Raw genomic sequence first — 19,271 nt, forward strand, 5'->3', positions numbered from 1 at the left:
GAACCATTTCCCCTAAAGCCTTGAAACCTACAAACTCCTCCAAGTACTCCTAAGACCTAAATGTCTAAATAGTGTAAAAAAAAGATTCTGAAGGATAAACCTTAATCCATACTTAATATCAAACTTAAAGAAAATATTTATAATTGTGAAAGAGAACAGAATACTGGAAAGAATTTTTTAAAAAGAGAAAGGATTACTAAAAATTAATAAAGAGGGAAAGCATATAATACAAAAGAAAGAAAGCCAGTAATATTAAAACTGGAAGAATTTCTATAAATAATTAAAAAGAAAGAGTTACAAAGTGAGCATTTGTTCCATGGAAAAAGAATCTGGAGAACTGATAATGGAAAATAAAGAGGTGAGAGATGAATTGAACAGGTCTTCACCATAAAGGATGCAAGTAATAGCATGAAGTAATTAGATATTGGAAAATGGAAAAAAGAGAAAATACAGAAAAATCAGGATCACCAGAGTAGTGGTACTCAGCAAACGTTTGGATCTGTGGGTTGGCAAGTGTCAGGATCCTAATAGACTTCGTCCTAGGGTTTTAAAAGAAGATGTTAGTGAGCTTTTAGGTGCAATAGTTTCAATTTTCGAAAATTCCCTGGAGTCAGTGAAGGTTCCACTCAATTGGAAGATAACCAATTTAGTCATTTTATTCAAATAGCGAGGGAGACAGAAGTGGGAAATACATGTCAGTTAAATTCAGATCTATCAGATCGAAAAAAATGGAAACTAATATTAAAGAAGTTATAGCAGAGCATTTAGATAAAAGAAATCAAGCAGAATCAACATGGTTTTATGAAAAGGAAATCTTGTTTACGCAATCTATTGGAGTTCCTTGAGGAAGTACCTTGTGGATAAGGGGGATGGACTGCACTTGAACTTCCAGTAGGTATTTGATGAAGTGTCATATCCAAGGTCAGTGCAGGAAATAAAAGCACACAGTCCAAGATGGCATACATGGAGGCTCTTCAATCGAAACTCATTGCAGCAGTTCCCACGCTGTTGTAAAAGATAAAAGAATATTTTGAGTTATCAATAAACAACACCGATTACTCTAGACCATTTAAAAATTTAAATACACCCTTCATTGTATTGAAAAACCTTAAAGCGCAGTGTCTTTTTGTCATCATACAATTCATCCACTCACTGACAGGCAAATATTTAATCCCAAGTCAGTTCCAAACAATATTCTGGGAGTTGACAGGGAAATAACAAAACAATGGTGGAAGATTTTTTTGTCGATAGAAGTTATGGCTAAAACCAAACCTTATTTGAGGAAACATCAAGGTCATTTATAGTTATCTTCTGAGCATAAGTTCTGTAGTTGGATTGCAATCCATTTTCAACTTAGTGTTGCACAATGTGGCAATGTAATGCAAAAACTTTATTTCTGACTGTGCATTTTGTCATTGCATTTCTGTAAATTCTTAACACTTTGCATACTGCCAGCATTGTGTTTTTTTTTTGTCTTGTTTGTCACCTGTGTTCTGTTCTGAGATAAACAAAAACTATAGATGCTGGAAATCTGAAACAAAAACAGAAATTTTTGGAGAAACTCAGCAGGTCTGGCAGCATCAGTGGCGAGAAAGCAGAGTTAATGTTACAGGTCCAGTTATCCTACCTCAGACCCTTCTGGAGTCTGGCTTAGCCTTTCAAGTCAGACTTTCTGCACATGTGCTCAATGTTTTTTGGTGCTGCATTCTTTGCAAGTGTGACTAGGTGGGAAACCTCACAACTACATGGATGAGCATTTAAAACATCACAACATTCAAGGCTCTGGGCCAAATGCAAATAAGTTGGATTAGAGTAGACAGTTCGATGCAGACCTGGTGGAACAAAGGGTCTTTTCTGTACTATATGACTCCACGACTAGATCTATGGAAAAACCAGGGCAAGTGTAGGGCAAATAGCCCAGGTCTGTGTGAATCTGATTCCAACATCATAAGAAATCATGCAGCAATCCATGCAGGTTAAAACCAGCAAATGGAAGTTTACCTTGTGTTAGGTATAGCATATGAGCATGCATGAGACTCAGCTTAAGGGTCAGGGTCCTCAGCTTAAACAACAAATTTAAGTTGAATTTTTCACCGCTTACTAGAATGGAAAATTGAAGCCAATGTTTCCTTTGGGTTTCACATCCATATGACATTCCAGAAATTCCCATGCAGGTTGCACACCGCTTGGCTCCTTTCAGTTATTGTGAATATACATCTGTGACAAAAAAAAAACAGAAACAAGCCTGTAGATAAACAAATCAATTGTGAATTATATTTTAAAAAATCAGTTCTTAAGGCCACTACTCCTGCTTCCTGTTGATAAATGTACAGCAATATCTTAGAATATTTAATCTATCAATAATTTACCCTTCGCTCCACTCCCACTGATTGTGTTATTATCAAAAAAAAAATCGGTATGCATGTACAATCCAGCACATGCAAATCCCAGCAAAGCCCAGAGAGCTTAACAATGACATTCATGAGTTGATGCTTTACATCACAAACCACCTGCAAATTGAAGGAGTGAAACTATTTATGATTCTAATAAACAGCTTTAGTGACAGCAGGGATATGTAGCACAACGTGCATTCAGTCTATTGCTCCCAAGACATTTGGGATGCCAACTATGTGATCAAACTTGAGCTTAATTTGCTGTTGCAGCTGTGTAGTCAAATGGAATTTAATATATCTGCTGCTCTTTGACTTCAGCAGCCTTGGTTTGTACATTTGTACATAAAAGATTGGCAGATTCCAGAAGTATCTTCTGATTAGTTTTGTGATGTATCAGATGCAAAAAAGTAAGGGAAGTGATCAATCACTCTAATAGCCTCTCTCAACATATGGCTTTTATTTCATAGCAGCACTTATGAAATCAAAAAGACATTAGAACAACTATTTGTCACATATTTTAGTCATGCAGGATCTTCAGTCTGAAGTGTGCAAAGTCATTCAAAATAATTTTGACATTGTTTTTGCATGTAGCTACCTCTGAGCTTTCTTTACACATCTGCGTACTTTAAAATATCCAATTATAGGAGGATTGTTACCAAGCATGTGAATGAATAGGAAAGTGAAGGATCTGCAATCTGGCAGCGAGGACCTCATTTTGCAGTAGATGAGGGAGCTGAGGGAGACCCTTCATTATACAGGGCACAATTTAGAATTTGGGATTAAAATGTGCAAAAGTCTACTTAATGTTGTACAAGTGGAGCAATGATGATGCCAGGCCATAGCAAAAAGTCCATGATTACATTAATGCGGAGTTTGAGGCAAGCTTTATAAAACTGTGAATATTACCCAGAAGGTCTAGATTATGTACTTCCAAATGTAATGTGTGAGTACTTTAGGGATACCAAAAGGAATAATTTAAAAGATTGAGGCATGCACTTCAAGTTATCTGAAACAAAGCAGTGATTTTTATTTTGGTTCAGAATGAACAGAATACCATGGATAACCTCTCACTAGGCTAAGAACAGACCAAGGGCTGCTGTACAAATATGACTCGGAATGATCACCAAAGTGGAATAAGTATGATTAGTACTCAACAAAAACATTAGGAATATCGAAACTGGTACAGCAAAGTTCAAGAGAAAATATGACCAAAATAAAACCTCTGTAGGTAACATGAAAGAAAAAGCCAACTGGTATTAACAGATACAAAGTAAAAGAATATTCAGTCAATAAAGGAACAACTCATAGATGAAATATCAAATTATGAAGATTGAAAACCTGGCAGGTGTATTAAATAAGAACTGTAAAGTAGAGGAAGACTATTTTAAAAGAGGGTGCAAACACTTAGCTTAGTGTCACAACCTGAAATATTAAGTCTGCTTCTAACTCTACAGATGTTGCCAGACTTGGTGAGTATTCCATTTTCTGTTCTTTAGATTTGGCACATTCATTGTATCTTGCTCCTACACCAGGGTAAATGGTAGAATGTAGATTCTTGGTGGAAACAGGGATTTCAGTTATTCTTATTTTCAATTTTCTGTGTCATTAAAGTTTTGATAACTTAAGTCAGATTGTACTAGATGGCTTTCATCTGAGGGATTAAGAAACACCACTTTTTCAATTAGCACAGCAAAATTCGATCAATACAGACAAACCGATCAGAAAAGCTGTAACTGTTTCCTTGATGTAATATTCTGGCAGCGACTGGATATTTCAATCAGCTAAACCTCTGAGAGGCTGTCAGAAGCACCTGTATGGTAAAACACAATTACTCTATATGGTAAAACACAATAACACAGGTTTTGAAACATTTCTAATGTGTACAATTTTTACAATCTCCATCCTATTTAAGCTCTCAAGTGTCTTGCTTATGCTTTGATCAGCTGATCTTGACATCTACTGTGTCGCATGAATCTCAATCTGTAACCTGGACTGTAATAGCTCCATTTCACTAGGAAATTATATATGCCAGTATATGTCTGTGCAGACTGAACAAGCAGATTGTGATAAGGTTCAAAAGTTTAAAGAAACAACAACAACTTCTTGCATTTAATAGAATCTTAAGTATACTTTGCAAGAACATTAACAAACAACACACAGATAATGTGAGAAAATGTTTGGCCAAAGAGGAAAGGAACATATGGAGGCAAAATCACCAGCAGGAACTGATAGCCAAGTTCCGCACTCATGAGGACAACATCAACCATGATCTTCGGTGCATGTCACGCTACATGTAACCCCATCATACTGTTCTGTGTTTGTAAAATCTTCACAACTGTACTGTTTTGTCACCATTACCTTGATCACTTGTGATTATCTCTCTATCTTAATAACTTTGCACATATTTTGATTACTTTTGTTGGAACCTCTTCATGCTACTCTTATACACTCTCTACTCATGTTATTCCAGCCAATGGATTTGTCTCTAGCACCATCTTACTTTTATTATTTGTAATTATCTTTCTGTCTTGATTAATCAGTTCCTAGGTCATCACTTTACTTATTATTCAACTGACGACACTTCATTCACACTGTTTGCATGAAGCTGTTGACACTCTTAATTACCTGGAACTATCTTGCAATTATCTCTCTGCCTATACATTCTGTCATGATTTGGAGATACCAGTGTTGAACTGGGGTATACAGAAGTTAAAAATCACACAACACCAAGTTATAGTCCAACAGATTTAATTGGAAGCACACTAGCTTTCAGAGCACCCCTCCTTCATCAGGTAATTGATGAACCTGATGAAGGAGCGATGCTCTGAAAGCTAGTGTGTGCTTCAAATTAAACCTGTTGGACTATATCCTGGTGTTGTGTGATTTTTAACTTTATACATTCTGTGCTTGTGCATCTCTCTCCACTTCACCTGATAAATGAGCAGTGCTCCAAAAGCTTGTGATTTTAAATAAACCTGTTGGACTATAATCTGCTGTTGTGTGACTTCTGACTTTATCCGCTCTAGCCCAATATCAGCTTCTCCACATCATGGAGCTAGAAGATTTAGAATCAGAATTTCAGAGCATAAAAGGTAGATAGCTGAAGACAGGGACAGCAATGGTGAATAGATAAGGATCAGAGATGAGCGAGAAGCCTGAATTGGTGAAGCGCAGAGATCATAGGATGTTGTTGATCTTCTGGTCAAGTGATCACCAGCCCCAAAATTGGACATTCTAAATTGACCTACAGCTGGAGAAATCATGCCTGACAGATAATTTGCCAAACTAAATTAAATGACAGTCAGCAGCTACTGGCTACAGAGAACAATGGAAACGAAGGGCAAAGAAGTCACAAAGAATTAGTTACAACCAGCCTGATGGTTGTGCATTGGAGAAATATCAATCAGATTTCTGGCATGATCCCACTGAGTGCTTTGACCCCAACTCATGACTCCATTGGCCAAAGGCGACAGATAAAAACACATACTTGGAAGCCACCTTCTCAGTGAAGACGCACAGCCAGACTTGTGGCAGGAGATGGTATGGCAGCCCAGGAAGACTCAGGAGAATATCCTCCTGATCTGTGACATCCACCTTTGTAGCCGAGAGCTAACCTTCCGTTGGAGAGGAAGAAGTTTGCAATGGGCTACTCAAATATATGGATCATTGTTGGTTGTATCCTTTCTCAGATGATTTACATAGCAAATATTACAGGAATTTGGGAAATGTTTACAAAATGTTTTTAAAAAGGAATTTTTCTTAGTAAAATTGAGTTGAACTGCAAGCCAAATTCTACATTCCTTTTGTCTGCCTCACCCACAAGAGCTCTTGAACAACACGTTTTAATACATAAAGTGCTCAAAGTCTGCAAAGTACGGTCAACATTGGCACTGTTGATGGTCTTCGATTGTTGAGAAAAAAGTGAGGTCTGCAGATGCTGGAGAGCAGAGCTGAAAATGTATTGCTGGAAAAGCGCAGCAGGTCAGACAGCATCCAGGGAACAGGAGAATCGACGTTTCGGGCATAAGCCCTTCTTCAGGAATGAGGAAAGTTTGTCCAGCAGGCTAAGATAAAAGGTCTTATCTTAGCCTGCTGGACAAACTTTCCTCATTCCTGAAGAACGGCTTATGCCCGAAACGTCGATTCTCCTGTTCCCTGGATGCTGCCTGACCTGCTACGGTCTTCGATTGTTGTAGTGTTGAAGTGTAGCATAACTTCCAAAATCAAACTCCGCTAACCTTGAACTCTCAGATTGTCAGTCGAGCCTGAGTAAGAGGGCAGCTATCCCATGCAATGGTTAGGATTCAAGTGGTTGAAAGATAGTGAAAGTTTCTGACTAGTGATTAGGCCATAAACCAAGTGCTTGTAACATGAAGAAGACAAACAGCCAGAGTTAGTACACTCTTAGGGGAGCCACAGAAAAGGAAATCTAGCATAGGCTAGTACAGGGTCAGGTGACAAAGAGAGAGAAGAAAATTGAAAGGAAACAACAGGAGAAATGGCACAGTGCTCAGAATGGGAGAAGGTGTGAAGATGATACTTCAATAAGAAGTGGCCCCGGTGGATTGACCATTGCAGTGAGCAAATGTCAGATCCAGGAGTCACAAGACAGAAATTCTGGAAGGTAGAATGGAAAACTGAAGGGACATAATCTGTAAACCTCAGCAACACCCTAGTGATAGACAGCTGCGGGAAAGTGAGGACTGCAGATGCTGGAGATCAGAGTCGAGACTGTGGTGCTGGAAAAGCACAGCGAGTCAGGCAGCATCCGAGGAGCAGGTAATTCGATGTTTCAGGCATAAGCCCTTCCTTATGGAATGAGGATTGTGGGCCGGTGTGGGGGGGGGCCGGGCTGAGAGATACATGGAAGGGGGTTGAGGATGAGGGGAGAAGGTAGCTGAGAATGCAATAGGTAGATGAAGGTAGTGGAGAAGGTGATAAGTTGGAGAGGAAGTTGGAGCAGATAGATGGGCAAGATGACGGACAGATCAAGAGGGCAGTGCCAAGTTGGAGACTTGGGACTGGGATAAGGTGGGTGGAAGGGTAATGAGAAAACTGGTGAAATCCACATTAATCCTGTGTGGTTGCAGGGTCCCAAGGCTGAAGATGAAGCGTTCTTCCTCCAGGCGTTGGGTGGTTAGGGTTTGGCATTGGAGGAGGCCCAGGATCTGCATATCCTTGGTGGAGTGGGAGGAGGAGTTGAAGTGTTTAGCCAAGGGGTGGTGGGATTGGTTGGTGTGGGTGTCCCAGAGATGTTCTCTGAATGATCCACAATTTGGCTTATTTTCTCCCTAACATAATGGAGACCTTATCAGGTACAGGCAAATTTCTGTTGTATGTGGAAGGATCCTTTGGGGCCTTGGACAGAGGTGAGGCAGGAGGTGTGTGCACAGATTTTGCACTTCCAGCAGTGGCAGTGGAAGGTGGAGGGCTGGTGGGGAGAGGTGGATCTGACAAGGGACTCACGGAGGGAATGGTCTTTCCAAAATGCTGATAGGGGGCGGGAGGGAAATATATCCCTATTGGTGGGGTCTGTTTGTAGGTGGCAGGAGTGGCGGAGGATGATGCAATGTATACGGAGGTTAGTGGGGTGGAAGGTGAGGACCAGGGGGTTCTGTCCTTGTTGCTTAGGGAGGGGTGGGGTTCAAGGGCAGAGATGCGGGAAGTGGAGGAGATGTGCTGGATGGGAAATTGCAGTCTTTGAAGAAGGAAGCTGTCTGGGATTTTCTATGGTGGAATTGGTCCTCCTGGGAGCAGATGCGATGGAGGCGGAGGAATTGGGAATAAAGGATGGTGTTTTTACAGGAGGCATGGTGGGAGGAGGTGTGATCCAGGTAGCTGTGGAAGTCGGTGGGTTTGTAGTAGATGTCCATAGTTAGATAAGAGGTGGAGAGGTCCGGGAAGGGGAGGGAGGTGTCCGAGATGGTCCAGGTGAATTTGAGGTTGAGGTGAAAGGTGTTAGTGAAGTTGATGAACTGTTCAACCTCCTCGTGGGAGCACGAGGTAGCACTAATACAGTCATTGATGTAGCAGAGGCAACAGTGGGGGATGGTGCATGGAGCAGCTGAAAGGTAGAGAATGTGAAAAGGTAAAACAAAGGAAGGAGCTAGAGGAAGTGAAGCAGGAACTGGAGAAAGTTCGAGCCAAAGCAGCAGAGCAGCGAGCAGAGGAACCAGGTGAAAATGGTACACTTGGGGCAGTTTCAGACTCAGTGCAATCGGGCACACCAGGAGGCACAGTGCAAGGTCAGTGATTGGGACACAGCCCAAAATGATGTGGATGAGCTGACTGAGAAATTTAAAATCCTACAGAGTCCTGCACCAGGCAGGCAAAGAAAGCAGAACCCACACTGCCAGACATTCAATATGCCAGTGTGAAATCGAAAAATTAAAGTCCCTAATTTCTCTTCAAATGGAATGATATGCACATTTGGGACAGTAGAATGAGATAGGGACAGCAATTATCAGATAGAATGAGAGGGAAGGGAAGAACAAGCCTGTAAATACACCAAGAACGGTGAATATCAGGGATAGCTTTTTCCTTTCTGAAGGAAGTAGACCTTTGGCACCCCCAGGATCTTACCCTGTCCCCATGAACTCACTGACCACAACCTGTCAGGATGGTCAGAACTACAATACAATTATTTATACAACCCGTTTACACTGGGACAATTGGTGGACTTAACAGAAAATATCCCAGTATTTAAGCCCAAAGCTAACATATCTTGACAGCACACATCAAGGGTTCTCAATGGGCTCGATGATGTTGAGGAGGCAAAATTGATGTGAATGTGCCTGAGGCCCATGATCCTTTCTGCCTCACCCAATCCTTAGAATGTGGGAGGATGGGAAGTGGCAATCCTTGTCACTGTTGGATACAATAGGAGAGATCCCATGAATGGATTAAAAAATTGTGGGCAGTGAAAGGGAGAGCACCTGACTGCATTTGCCAGGTGCCTGTGGACACTGTTCGCAGGAGTGTTCGGTAATCTAGTCAGACTGCAAAGACACTGCACAGCAAGGCCAATTGGACACGAATACTTGTATCCCATAGCACTGAGGCAGAGGGGAAAGGCTATGAAAATTTTGTTGGCCACGGATAACACCCACGCAGAGAACACTGGGTGAAAAGGAGGATGGCATGGGTTTGGGAGAAAGACTCTCATTAATCTGAGCACCTCAAGTCAGGAAATGGACAAATGCACCCAGTAAAGCCCCAACTCTAATCCCATGTGGTGGAATGAAGGGAGCGACTGAAACAAGGGATCCATTCCTCTCCACTTCCATACACCCATCCCACAGTAAGAGATAGGGATCAACATCAGCTGCTGCGGCAAGGCCAATGTTACAATTGTGGGTGCACAGGTCACTTCACAGGGTACTGCAAGATGTCCAGGCAGTCAGCACCACCACACGAGCCAGGCTCAAGATCCTGGTCCATGATGCTGGACAGAACGGAGAGACAAGCAGCAGATAATGTGCTGGGGAAGATCACACAGTCAAATGTAATGGAGGAAATCCCTTTGTCTAACTCCTTGTACTCCCAGGTGGCTACACTCCCCAAAGTGTGACGATGCCATGCCTCTCCTCAGTGGGTGGGCAGTTCCAGATGGGACAGTGTGGCATGGGTTCTGGTAGACAGCCAAGTGGAGGGCCACCCCACTGATATTTTAATAGGACACAGGGGAGTCCAGAACACGACTTAACACATTCCAAGATTTTGATTACACATGGGGTACCCATAAGAAAATTCTTCTGAGCGGATTCACTGGACAACTATAGGAGAGGGTGGCATCAGGGATCTATAGAAATAGAATTGGGAGACATAGTCTGCCATCGCCCAGCATTACTAGTTAATCTCTATATGGATGTCGAACACTGAATGCAATGTACCTTGGGGATTACAGAATTCACTCTGTCAAACTACAGCATCTCTGTGCAAAAAAAAAGGCAGAAAATTCATTAGTAATGACTGAAATACACAAGTGATCAGAACAATTATTTTTGCAATATTTTTAATACATTAAGTTTCTGAATAAAAATTCTGATTTTACGCTGTTTGGGATGGGAAGCATGGAAGGATTATATCCAGACTCGTCCAGTGAAAAAAAGTCAGGTATAAGCTGCTGATTCTAAACTTTGCACTATTTTAACTTACATTAGTCACATTGGGTGGGGTGTGAAACAAGCAGTCAATATCATCCAATTAGTTTCCGAGCAGAGGTTAGATTAAAATAGCCAAATCATTTTTCTGGTTGAGGGACATCAATAATGATTCAGGTCGAGAATTTCAGTGAGCAATACTATTTTTACATAGTTCAATTGTCAAGGATTAGCACTCCGCTACTTCAATGGGACACCTTGGCCTCAAGCCTGTCCCCACAGCTGAATCTTTTGACAACCTTGTATTAGTAGATTCAGGAACATGAATTGTTCTGCCATAAAAATTTAGCATGGGACAATGAGGCAGATTTAAAATAGTACAAGCTATTCATCAACACAGAAATGAATCTTAATACATTCGGTCACAAACAATAGGGGCATATTGTATTGTCTGTCATTGCCTACTTAATATTTGAGCTAGTTAGTCACTCCATTTCTTTCAATGCCTCCCTTCCTATTGTCCACTCAATCTGGCTACCATTGTTTGCCCAAGGTCTTGTTTTTCCATGTCCTCTCTGCCAAAGCCTCCTGTTTTTATTCCGATATGTATCACCTCAGAAACCCTCCAGAGTCTGTGCTTAAGCTCTTGTTCTTCCCCACTTACACAGCTACAACACTGGTTCAAAATGAGGCATGAATTTATGCACCCACCAGCCCTATTGCCATCCACCCCATATTATGCCAATTTTTTGTTCGATGGAACTTACTTCTACATGTGAATTTTGGGTGGCTGGGATATTACCCTCATTTTGTCTTAGCTTTAAATCCATCCATGTCTGCACCATTCTTCTACATAGGTAAAACCAATCATTGACTTTCACTGATCTTCTGACTTTGGTCTATTTCCTTTGGTCCAACATTAGTAGCCTTCCCTCTCATAGCTCACTTATTTTCAAAAGTCATAAGACATTCAAAGTGATTGAGGCTAATATGCCCTAGATCTCAACTACTCTTTCTTTCCAGCTCAACACCCATCCTTCGATATCTCAAAAGTGCCTCCTCTTTAAAGGCTTCAGTGATCTTGCCTCCATAACTCTCTGTGGTGAAGAATTCCAGACATTCACTGTCCTCTGGAAGAAGAAACACCATCGCGTTTCAGTTTTAAATGAGTGTACCTTTATTTTGTGACTATGTCCCCTAGTTTGTGATTTCTGCATTTAACTTGGCCCCCTCAGAATCTTTCATGTTTCAGTAAGAATACCACTCATTTTTCTAAATGTTTATCAATAAATGCCCACCCTGTTCCATTGTTCCTGACAAATTAACTGCTTCACACTGGGAATTAGCCCAGTGAATCCCTTTTGAACTGGCTTCAATGCCAGTATATCCTTTCTTAAATATGGGAACCAAAATTGTACTCAGCACTCCAGGTGCAGTCTCACCAACAACCTGAACAGTTGGAACAAATCTTCCTATCTTTTTCAACTCTTTTAAAATAAAAGCAAAAATTCAATTTGCCTTCTCAAATTCTTGCTGCACCTACATGCCAATTGTTTTGTGTTTCATGCGCAAGAACACCCAGATCCCTTTGTGTTGCATTTTGAACCCCCTTTTTAACTCCTACTTTAAGATCTCTGCTTTGCCAAAACCTATAGTTTTCTAATCTCTCGTCTTCAAAATCTTCTAATGACTGTGATAGTCTCTCTCCACAGATGCTGCCAGACCTACCAATTTTCTCCAAAATTCTCTGTTTGCTCCTCAAGCCTGTAGCTTTGTTCATATCATTGGAGACTTCTAATTCCAGTTTGTTGTTTGTTTCTCTTTATGCACACTGGCCTGGGGGAGTTTTCAAAAGTTAGTTGCAAGTGCAAGCTGCTGTTATGTATTTCTGCATTAAAATGATCATGCAACATTAATGAATCATTTAAGAAGTTGTGACTATTGGCAGTTCCAACACAGTTTGCAGCCATGAGGGAAACATAACAACACAAGAAAAAATGCTTACCCCTCTTCTTCAACTTCAGTTGAAAATAAGCACAGTTTTTCATGTGCTTAATCCCTTTGTTTCTTTGATTCATGCTGAAAACATAGTTTTTGTAATACTTCATGGCCACCATTGCTTTGAATTGTTTTTGTTGTATAATGGTTTTACAGTTTTGTAGCTGCATTAGACATTCAAGTGCACCAAAGGGCTTTGAAGAATATTTCAAGAGTGATACACCCGATTTAAATAAATTTTGTGAGGCAACAAACTCATGCTAATGATAATGTATTTTAGAAGAATTCTGGACACAACTGTTAACTAATAACATGACCATATCCATTATAAAAGAGAAGAAAACTGATTCTAAATCATGAACAACTGAAATGATTCTACATTTTTTTAATCATTCATGGGATATGGATATCGCTGGCTGAGCAGGCATTTAATGCCAATACCTCATTGCTCTGATAAGGTAATGGGGAACTGCCGACTTAAACCCTTGTTGTCCACTTGGTGCAAATATCCTCACATTACCATTACTGTGGGAATTTCATGATTTTTACTTAATAACACTGAAGGAACTGTGATATGTTTCCAATTTAGAATGGTGAATAGCTTAGAGGGAACCATGCAAATTGTCTATTCCTATGCATCTGCTCCCTTTGCCTATCTTCATTGTTGTTATGGGTTTAGGAGGTGCTGTCGAAACAGCCTTGGTGAATGTCTGCAGTGCATCATGTAGATTGTACACATTGCTGCTAGTGAGCATTATTGGTTGAGGGAGTGAATATTTCTGGATAAGGTAGCTATCAAACAGGTTGCTTTATCTTAGGTAATATCAAACGTCTTGAGTATTGGTGAAGCTGCATTCATCTACGAAAATGTCCATAAAAGGATAGATCTGGAGTGTGATGGAATAACCCCTACTTGCTTGGATGAGCACAGCTCCAACAGCACTCAAGAAACTTGAGAATCCAGGAGAAAGCAGCCCACTTGACTGGCACACTTTCCACCATCTATTCATCAGTGATGCTCAATAGCATTAATGTGTACTATTTATGAGATCACTGCAGTAATTCACTAAAGGTCTTCAGCCAACACCTTCCAAATCCACTACATCGACCATCTAGAAGGATAAGGACAGCAGATGCATGACGGCATCACTACCTACAAGTTTCCTTTGAAGGAAAAAACTATCCTGATTTGAAACTTGGTCACTGTTCCTTCATTGTTGGTGGGTCAAAATCCTATCCGAACAGCTCAGTCTCTCCAACCCAATGCTGTAGCATTTCAAACTGGAGCTCAACGCAAAGCCAATCAGGAACTGGCAATAATTAATGGCCAAGCCAGCAATATCCATATCCCTTGAATGAATAAAAAAACAAACTCCCTGGCATCTAACCTTGATTTACAGGTTTTAATATGAATGTCACCAGGAGCAGACAGGGGACTTCTGGGTAAGTGAGGACTGCAGATGCTGGAAATCAGAGTTTAGATTAGAGTGGTGCTGGAAAAGCACAGCAGTTCAGGCAGCACCGAGGAGCAGGATGCTTTATCTTTGGGTGGTTGCTTTACCAAAACACTACTCGGATAGTGTCTCCCATCCGTCTTCCTCCTCTAACCAAAATAAAAGGTCCTGTGCTCCGGATTGGTAAGGCGACTAGTTTCTTTACTTTTTTAAAAAAGGGTTTTTCAGTAGTTTCATTGGGAATTTAGAATAGTGGGAGTGGAAGTTAGGGCAGTTGAATGTTCCTCCTGCAAAGTGTGGCAGGTAAGGGTCACCAGTAGTGTCCCTGCTGACTGCATCTGTGGGAAATTCACCCAACTCCAGCTCCTTGAAAACCACATTAGGTTACTGGAGCTGGAGCTGGATGAACTTTGGATCATTCAGGAGGTTTAGGGGGTTATTCAGAAGTGTTACAGGGAGGTAAAAGAAGAAGGTAGATGGGTTACTGTCAGGGGACAGAAAGGGAACCGGCAGACAGTGCAGGGATTCCCTGTGGCCATTCCCCTCAACAACAAGTATACTGATTTGGACATTGATGGGGTGGGGGCTACGGGAGACAACTTACCACAGGTAAGCAATGGGGCACAGGTGCCTGGCACAGAGTCTGTCCCTGTTGCTCAGAAGGGAAGGGAGAAGAGGAGCAGAGCATTACTCATTGGGGACTCCATAGTTAGGGGGACAGATAGGAGGCTCTGTGAGAACGGGAATGACTCACTGTTAGTGTGTTGCCTCCCAGGTGACAGGGTTCATGATGTCTCTAATCGTGTTTTTGGGATCCTTGAGGGGGAGGGGGAGCAGCCCCAAGTCATGGTCCACATAGGCGTCAGTGATATAGGTAGGAAGAGAGATGGAGATTTAAGGCAGAAATTCAGGTGGAAGCTTAGACCTAGAACAAACAGAGTTTTATCTCTGGTTTGTTGCCCATGCCACATGCTAGAGAGGCCAGGAATAGGGAGAAAGAGGAGTTGAACAGGTGGCTACAGGGATGGTGCAGGAGGGAGTGTTTTGGACTCCTGGATAATTGGGGCACTTTTTGAGGTTGGTGGTACCTCCACAAACAGGACAGTCTACACCTGAACCACATTGGTACCAATATCGTTGGGGGGGGGGGGGGGGGGGGGGAGGAATTTGCCAATGCTGTTTGGGTAGGTTCGGCGGGGGAATGGGAACCAAAATTGTAGTTCAAGTATATGAGAGGTTGAGGGTAGTGAAGTCAGATCTAAGATTTCAAGATCGCAAGAAGGCATGGCCAGCAAGGAGTTAGTTTGAAGTGTGTTTACTTCAATGGCAGGAGCATCCGGAATAAGGTGGGTGAACTTGCAGCACGGGTTGGGACCTGGGATTTCAATGTTTTGGCCATTTCAGAGACATGGGCAGAGCAGGGACAGGAATGGTTATTGAAGGCTCCAGGATTTAGATGTTTCAGTAAGAACAGAGAAAATGGTAAAAGGGGTGGGGTGTGGCACTATTAGTCAAGGACAGGTTGCAGAAAGGACATTTGAGGACTTACCTACTAAGGTAGTATGGGCTGAGATTAGAAATAAGAAAGGAGAGGTTACCCTGTTGGGAGTTTTCTATTGGCCTCCAAATAGTTCCAGAGATGTAGACACGAAGATAGCAAAGATGATTCTCGATGGGAGTGAGAGTGACAGGATAGTTGTTATGGGGGACTTTCCAAATATTGACGGGGAATACTATAGTTCAAGTACTTTAGATTGGTCAGTTTTTGTCCAATGTGTGCAAGAGGGTTTCCTGACACAGTATGTAGACAGAGATGGAAATGTGTTGCTGGAAAAGCGCAGCAGGTCAGGCAGCATCTAGGGAACAGGAGAATCGACGTTTCGGGCATTAGCCCTTCTTCAGGAAGCCCGAAACGTCGATTCTCCTGTTCCCTAGATGCTGCCTGACCTGCTGCGCTTTTCCAGCAACACATTTCCATCTCTGATCTCCAGCATCTGCAGACCTCACTTTCTCCCCACAGTATGTAGACAGGCCAACAAAGGGTGAAGCCACATTAGATTTGGTACTGGGTAATGGACCCAGCCAGGTGTTACATTTGGAGGTAGGTGAGCACTTTGGTGATAGTGAACTCAATTCGGGAGTTATGTTTACTTTAGCGATTGAAAGGGATAGGTATATACCACAGGGCAAAAGTTATAGCTGGGGGAAAGGCAATTATGATGTGATTAGGCAAGATTTAGAATGCATAGGTAGGGAAGGAAACTACAGGGGATGGGCACAGTTAAATATGGAGCTTATTCAGGGACCAACTACTACGTGTCCTTGATAAGTATGTACCAGTCAGGCAGGGAGGAAGTTGTCAAGCACGGGAGCCGTGGTTTACTAAGAAAGTTGAATCTCTTGTCAAGAGAAAGAAACATGCTTATGTTAGGATGAGATATGATGGCTCAGTTGGGATGCTTGAAAGTTAGCCAGGAAAGACATAAAGAGAGAGCTAAAAAGAGCAAGGAGGGGACATGAGAAGCCATTGGCAGATAGGATCAAGAAAAACCCTTAGGGTTTTCTAAAGGTATATCAGGAATAAAAGAATGACCGGAATAAGATTAGGACCAATCAAGGATAGTAGTGAGAAGTTGTGCGTGGAATCAGAGGAGATAGGGGAAGTGCTAAATGAATACTTTTTGTCAGTATTCACACTAGAAAAAAGATAATGTAGTTGAGGAGAATACTGAGATATACGCTACTAGATTAGATGGGATTGAGGTGCATAAGGAGGAGGGTTTAGCAATTCTGAAAAGTGTAAAAATAGATAAGTCTCCTGGTCTGGATGGGATTTCTCCTAGGATTATCTGGGAAGCCAGGGAGGAAATTGCCAAGCCTTTGGCTTTGATCTTTATGTCATCACTGTCCACAGGAATAGTGCCAGAAGACTGGAGGATAGCAACTGGTGTTCGCTTGTTAAAGAAGGGGAGTAGATACCACCCTGAAATTTATAGACTTGTGAGCCTTATTTCGGTTGTGGGTAAAGTGTTGGAAAGGGTTATAAGTGAGAGGATTTATAATCATCTAGAAAGTAATAAGTTGATTAGGGATAGTCAACATAGTTTTATGAAGGGTATGTCATGCCTCATAAATCTTATTGAGTTCTTTTAGATGGTGACCAAACATGTGGATGATGGTAAAGCAGTTGATATGGTGTATATGGATTTCAGTAAGGCGTTTGATAATAGCCATGGTAGGCTATTGCACAAAATATGGAGGGTTGGGATTGAGGGTGATTTAGCAGTTTGAATCAGAAATTGGCTGGCTGAAAGAAGACAAAGGGTGGTGGTTGATGGAAAATATTCAGCCTGGAGTTCAGTTACCAGTGGGCTACCGCAAGGATCTGTTTTGGGTCCACTGTTGTTTGTTATTTTTACAATCACCTGGATGAGGGCATAGAGGGATGGGTTAGTAAATTTGTGGATGGCACTAAGGTTGGTCGAGTTGTGGATAGTGACAAAGGATGCTGTAGGTTACAGAGGGACATTGATAAGCTGCAAAGCTGGGCTGAGCGGTGGCAAATGGAGTTTAATGAGGAAAAGTGTGAGGTGATTGACTTTGGAAGGAGTAACAGGAATGCAGAGTATTGAGCTAATGGTAAGATTCTTGGTCGTGTAGATGAGCAAAGAGATCTCAGTGTCCAGGTACATGGATCTTGAAAGTTACCACCCAGGTTGATAGGGTTGTTAAGAAGGCATACAGTGTGTTAGCATTTATTGGTAGAGAGATTGGATCATGCTGCAGCTGTACAAACCTCTGTTGCAGCCACATTTGGAGTATTGTTTGCAGTTCTGGTCACTACATTATTGGAAGGATGTGGAAGCTTTGGAAAGTGTTCAGAGGAGATGTTGCCTGGTATGGAAGGAACGTCATATGAGGAAAAGCAGAGGGCTTGAGGCTGTTTTCGTTAGAGAGAAGAAAGTTGAGAGATGATGTAATTGAGATATATAATGTAATCAGAGGGTTAGATAGTGACAGTGGGACAGTGAGAAACCTTTTCCTTGGATGGTGATGGCTCGCATGAGGGACATAGCTATTGAGGTTTGATAGATATAGGACAGATGTCAGAGTAGTTTCGTTACTCAGAGAGTAGTATAGGTGTAAAACACACTGCCTGCAACAGTAGTAGACTTGCCAACTTTAAGGGCATTTAAATGGTCATTGGATAGGCATATGGATGAGAATGCAATAGTGTAGGTTAGATGGGCTTCAAATTGGATCCACAGGTCGGCGCAACATCAAGAGCTGAAGGGCCTGTACTGTGCTGTAAATTTCTATGTTCTATATTCTATGTTCTTGCAAACCCATCTAATTTCAAATCATCTGTTAATTTTGTTTCAATATTGTTTTAATGAATTGAGTCTAATCAATCCAAATTCTATTCAGTATAACAGACATCTTCTGACATTCATTTGAACCTTTCCAGCATGTCTAAATCAGTCACCAGCATCTACAATTGAACAAACATCCAAAGTAATTTGATAAGTGAAGTCATCATACTCCTACTGGATCATCAGCTGGTGGTGGTCTAACCTAAGGGTCACTACATATCAGGTGAAGGGAGAGATTGATAACAAGAATCCTCCATGGTACTCTCAGCCAGTGCAGGAGTTGAATCTGTGTTATTGGCATTGCTCACCAGCTGTTTTGCCAACTGAACTAAAGCATACTACTTTGCAGGTGGTGTCATGTGGCTCAATGATTAGCACTTCTGCCTCATAACACTAGGGACCCAGGTTTGATTCCTGGCTTGGGCGACTGTTTGCACATTCTCCCCGTGTCTGCATGGGTTTCCTCCCACAATCCAAAAGACATGCAGGTTAGGTGAATTGGCCATGCTAAGTTGTCCATAGTGTGAGGTGCATTAGTCAGGGGGAGATGGGTCTGGGTGGGTTATTCTTGAGAGGGTTGGTGTGGACTTGTTGGGCCAAAGGGCCTGTTTCCAGACTGTAGGGAATCTAATCTAAATCTATTTTCTGACCAGATAACAGCATAGCTAGTGTTGCTCACATTTATATGCCAGCATTACAACAACTTCAGATGTGCACTTAAATGCAAATGTCCAAAGGTTGCTGTCAAAATGCTGCTGCAAACAACATTTCTCTATCAACCTTATCATTGGATTGCGTTGAATAACATAAGGTTGTCAAGTCTGTGTGTGAATGTGAACTCAAATCATTTAATTAAATCTGGTTCATTCCAGTTCAAATACACTCCGAACGAGTTGACGAGTATTAACTATTAAGAGAAAGCGAGGACTACAGATGCTGGAGATCAAAAAG

General features: G+C 41.7%; 1 long non-coding RNA gene across 1 annotated transcript in view; it reads right to left on the reverse strand.

Annotated features, from left to right (window-relative positions):
* Positions 1-706: 706 nt before the first annotated feature.
* Positions 707-19,271, reverse strand: part of LOC122551124 (uncharacterized) — a 143,849-nt gene continuing 125,284 nt past the window's right edge. Inside the window, exons 2-3 of the long non-coding RNA XR_015757347.1 lie at positions 2,102-2,217; positions 707-1,005 (exon numbers count right to left, since the gene is read on the reverse strand). This is a non-coding gene — a long non-coding RNA (uncharacterized LOC122551124). The remainder of the gene's footprint in view (positions 1,006-2,101; positions 2,218-19,271) is intronic.

The sequence above is a fragment of the Chiloscyllium plagiosum genome, unplaced genomic scaffold, assembly GCF_037043375.1.
Source record: "Chiloscyllium plagiosum isolate Xiang-an unplaced genomic scaffold, Cpla_swu_hap1 HiC_scaffold_6, whole genome shotgun sequence".
Taxonomy (NCBI): domain Eukaryota; kingdom Metazoa; phylum Chordata; class Chondrichthyes; order Orectolobiformes; family Hemiscylliidae; genus Chiloscyllium; species Chiloscyllium plagiosum.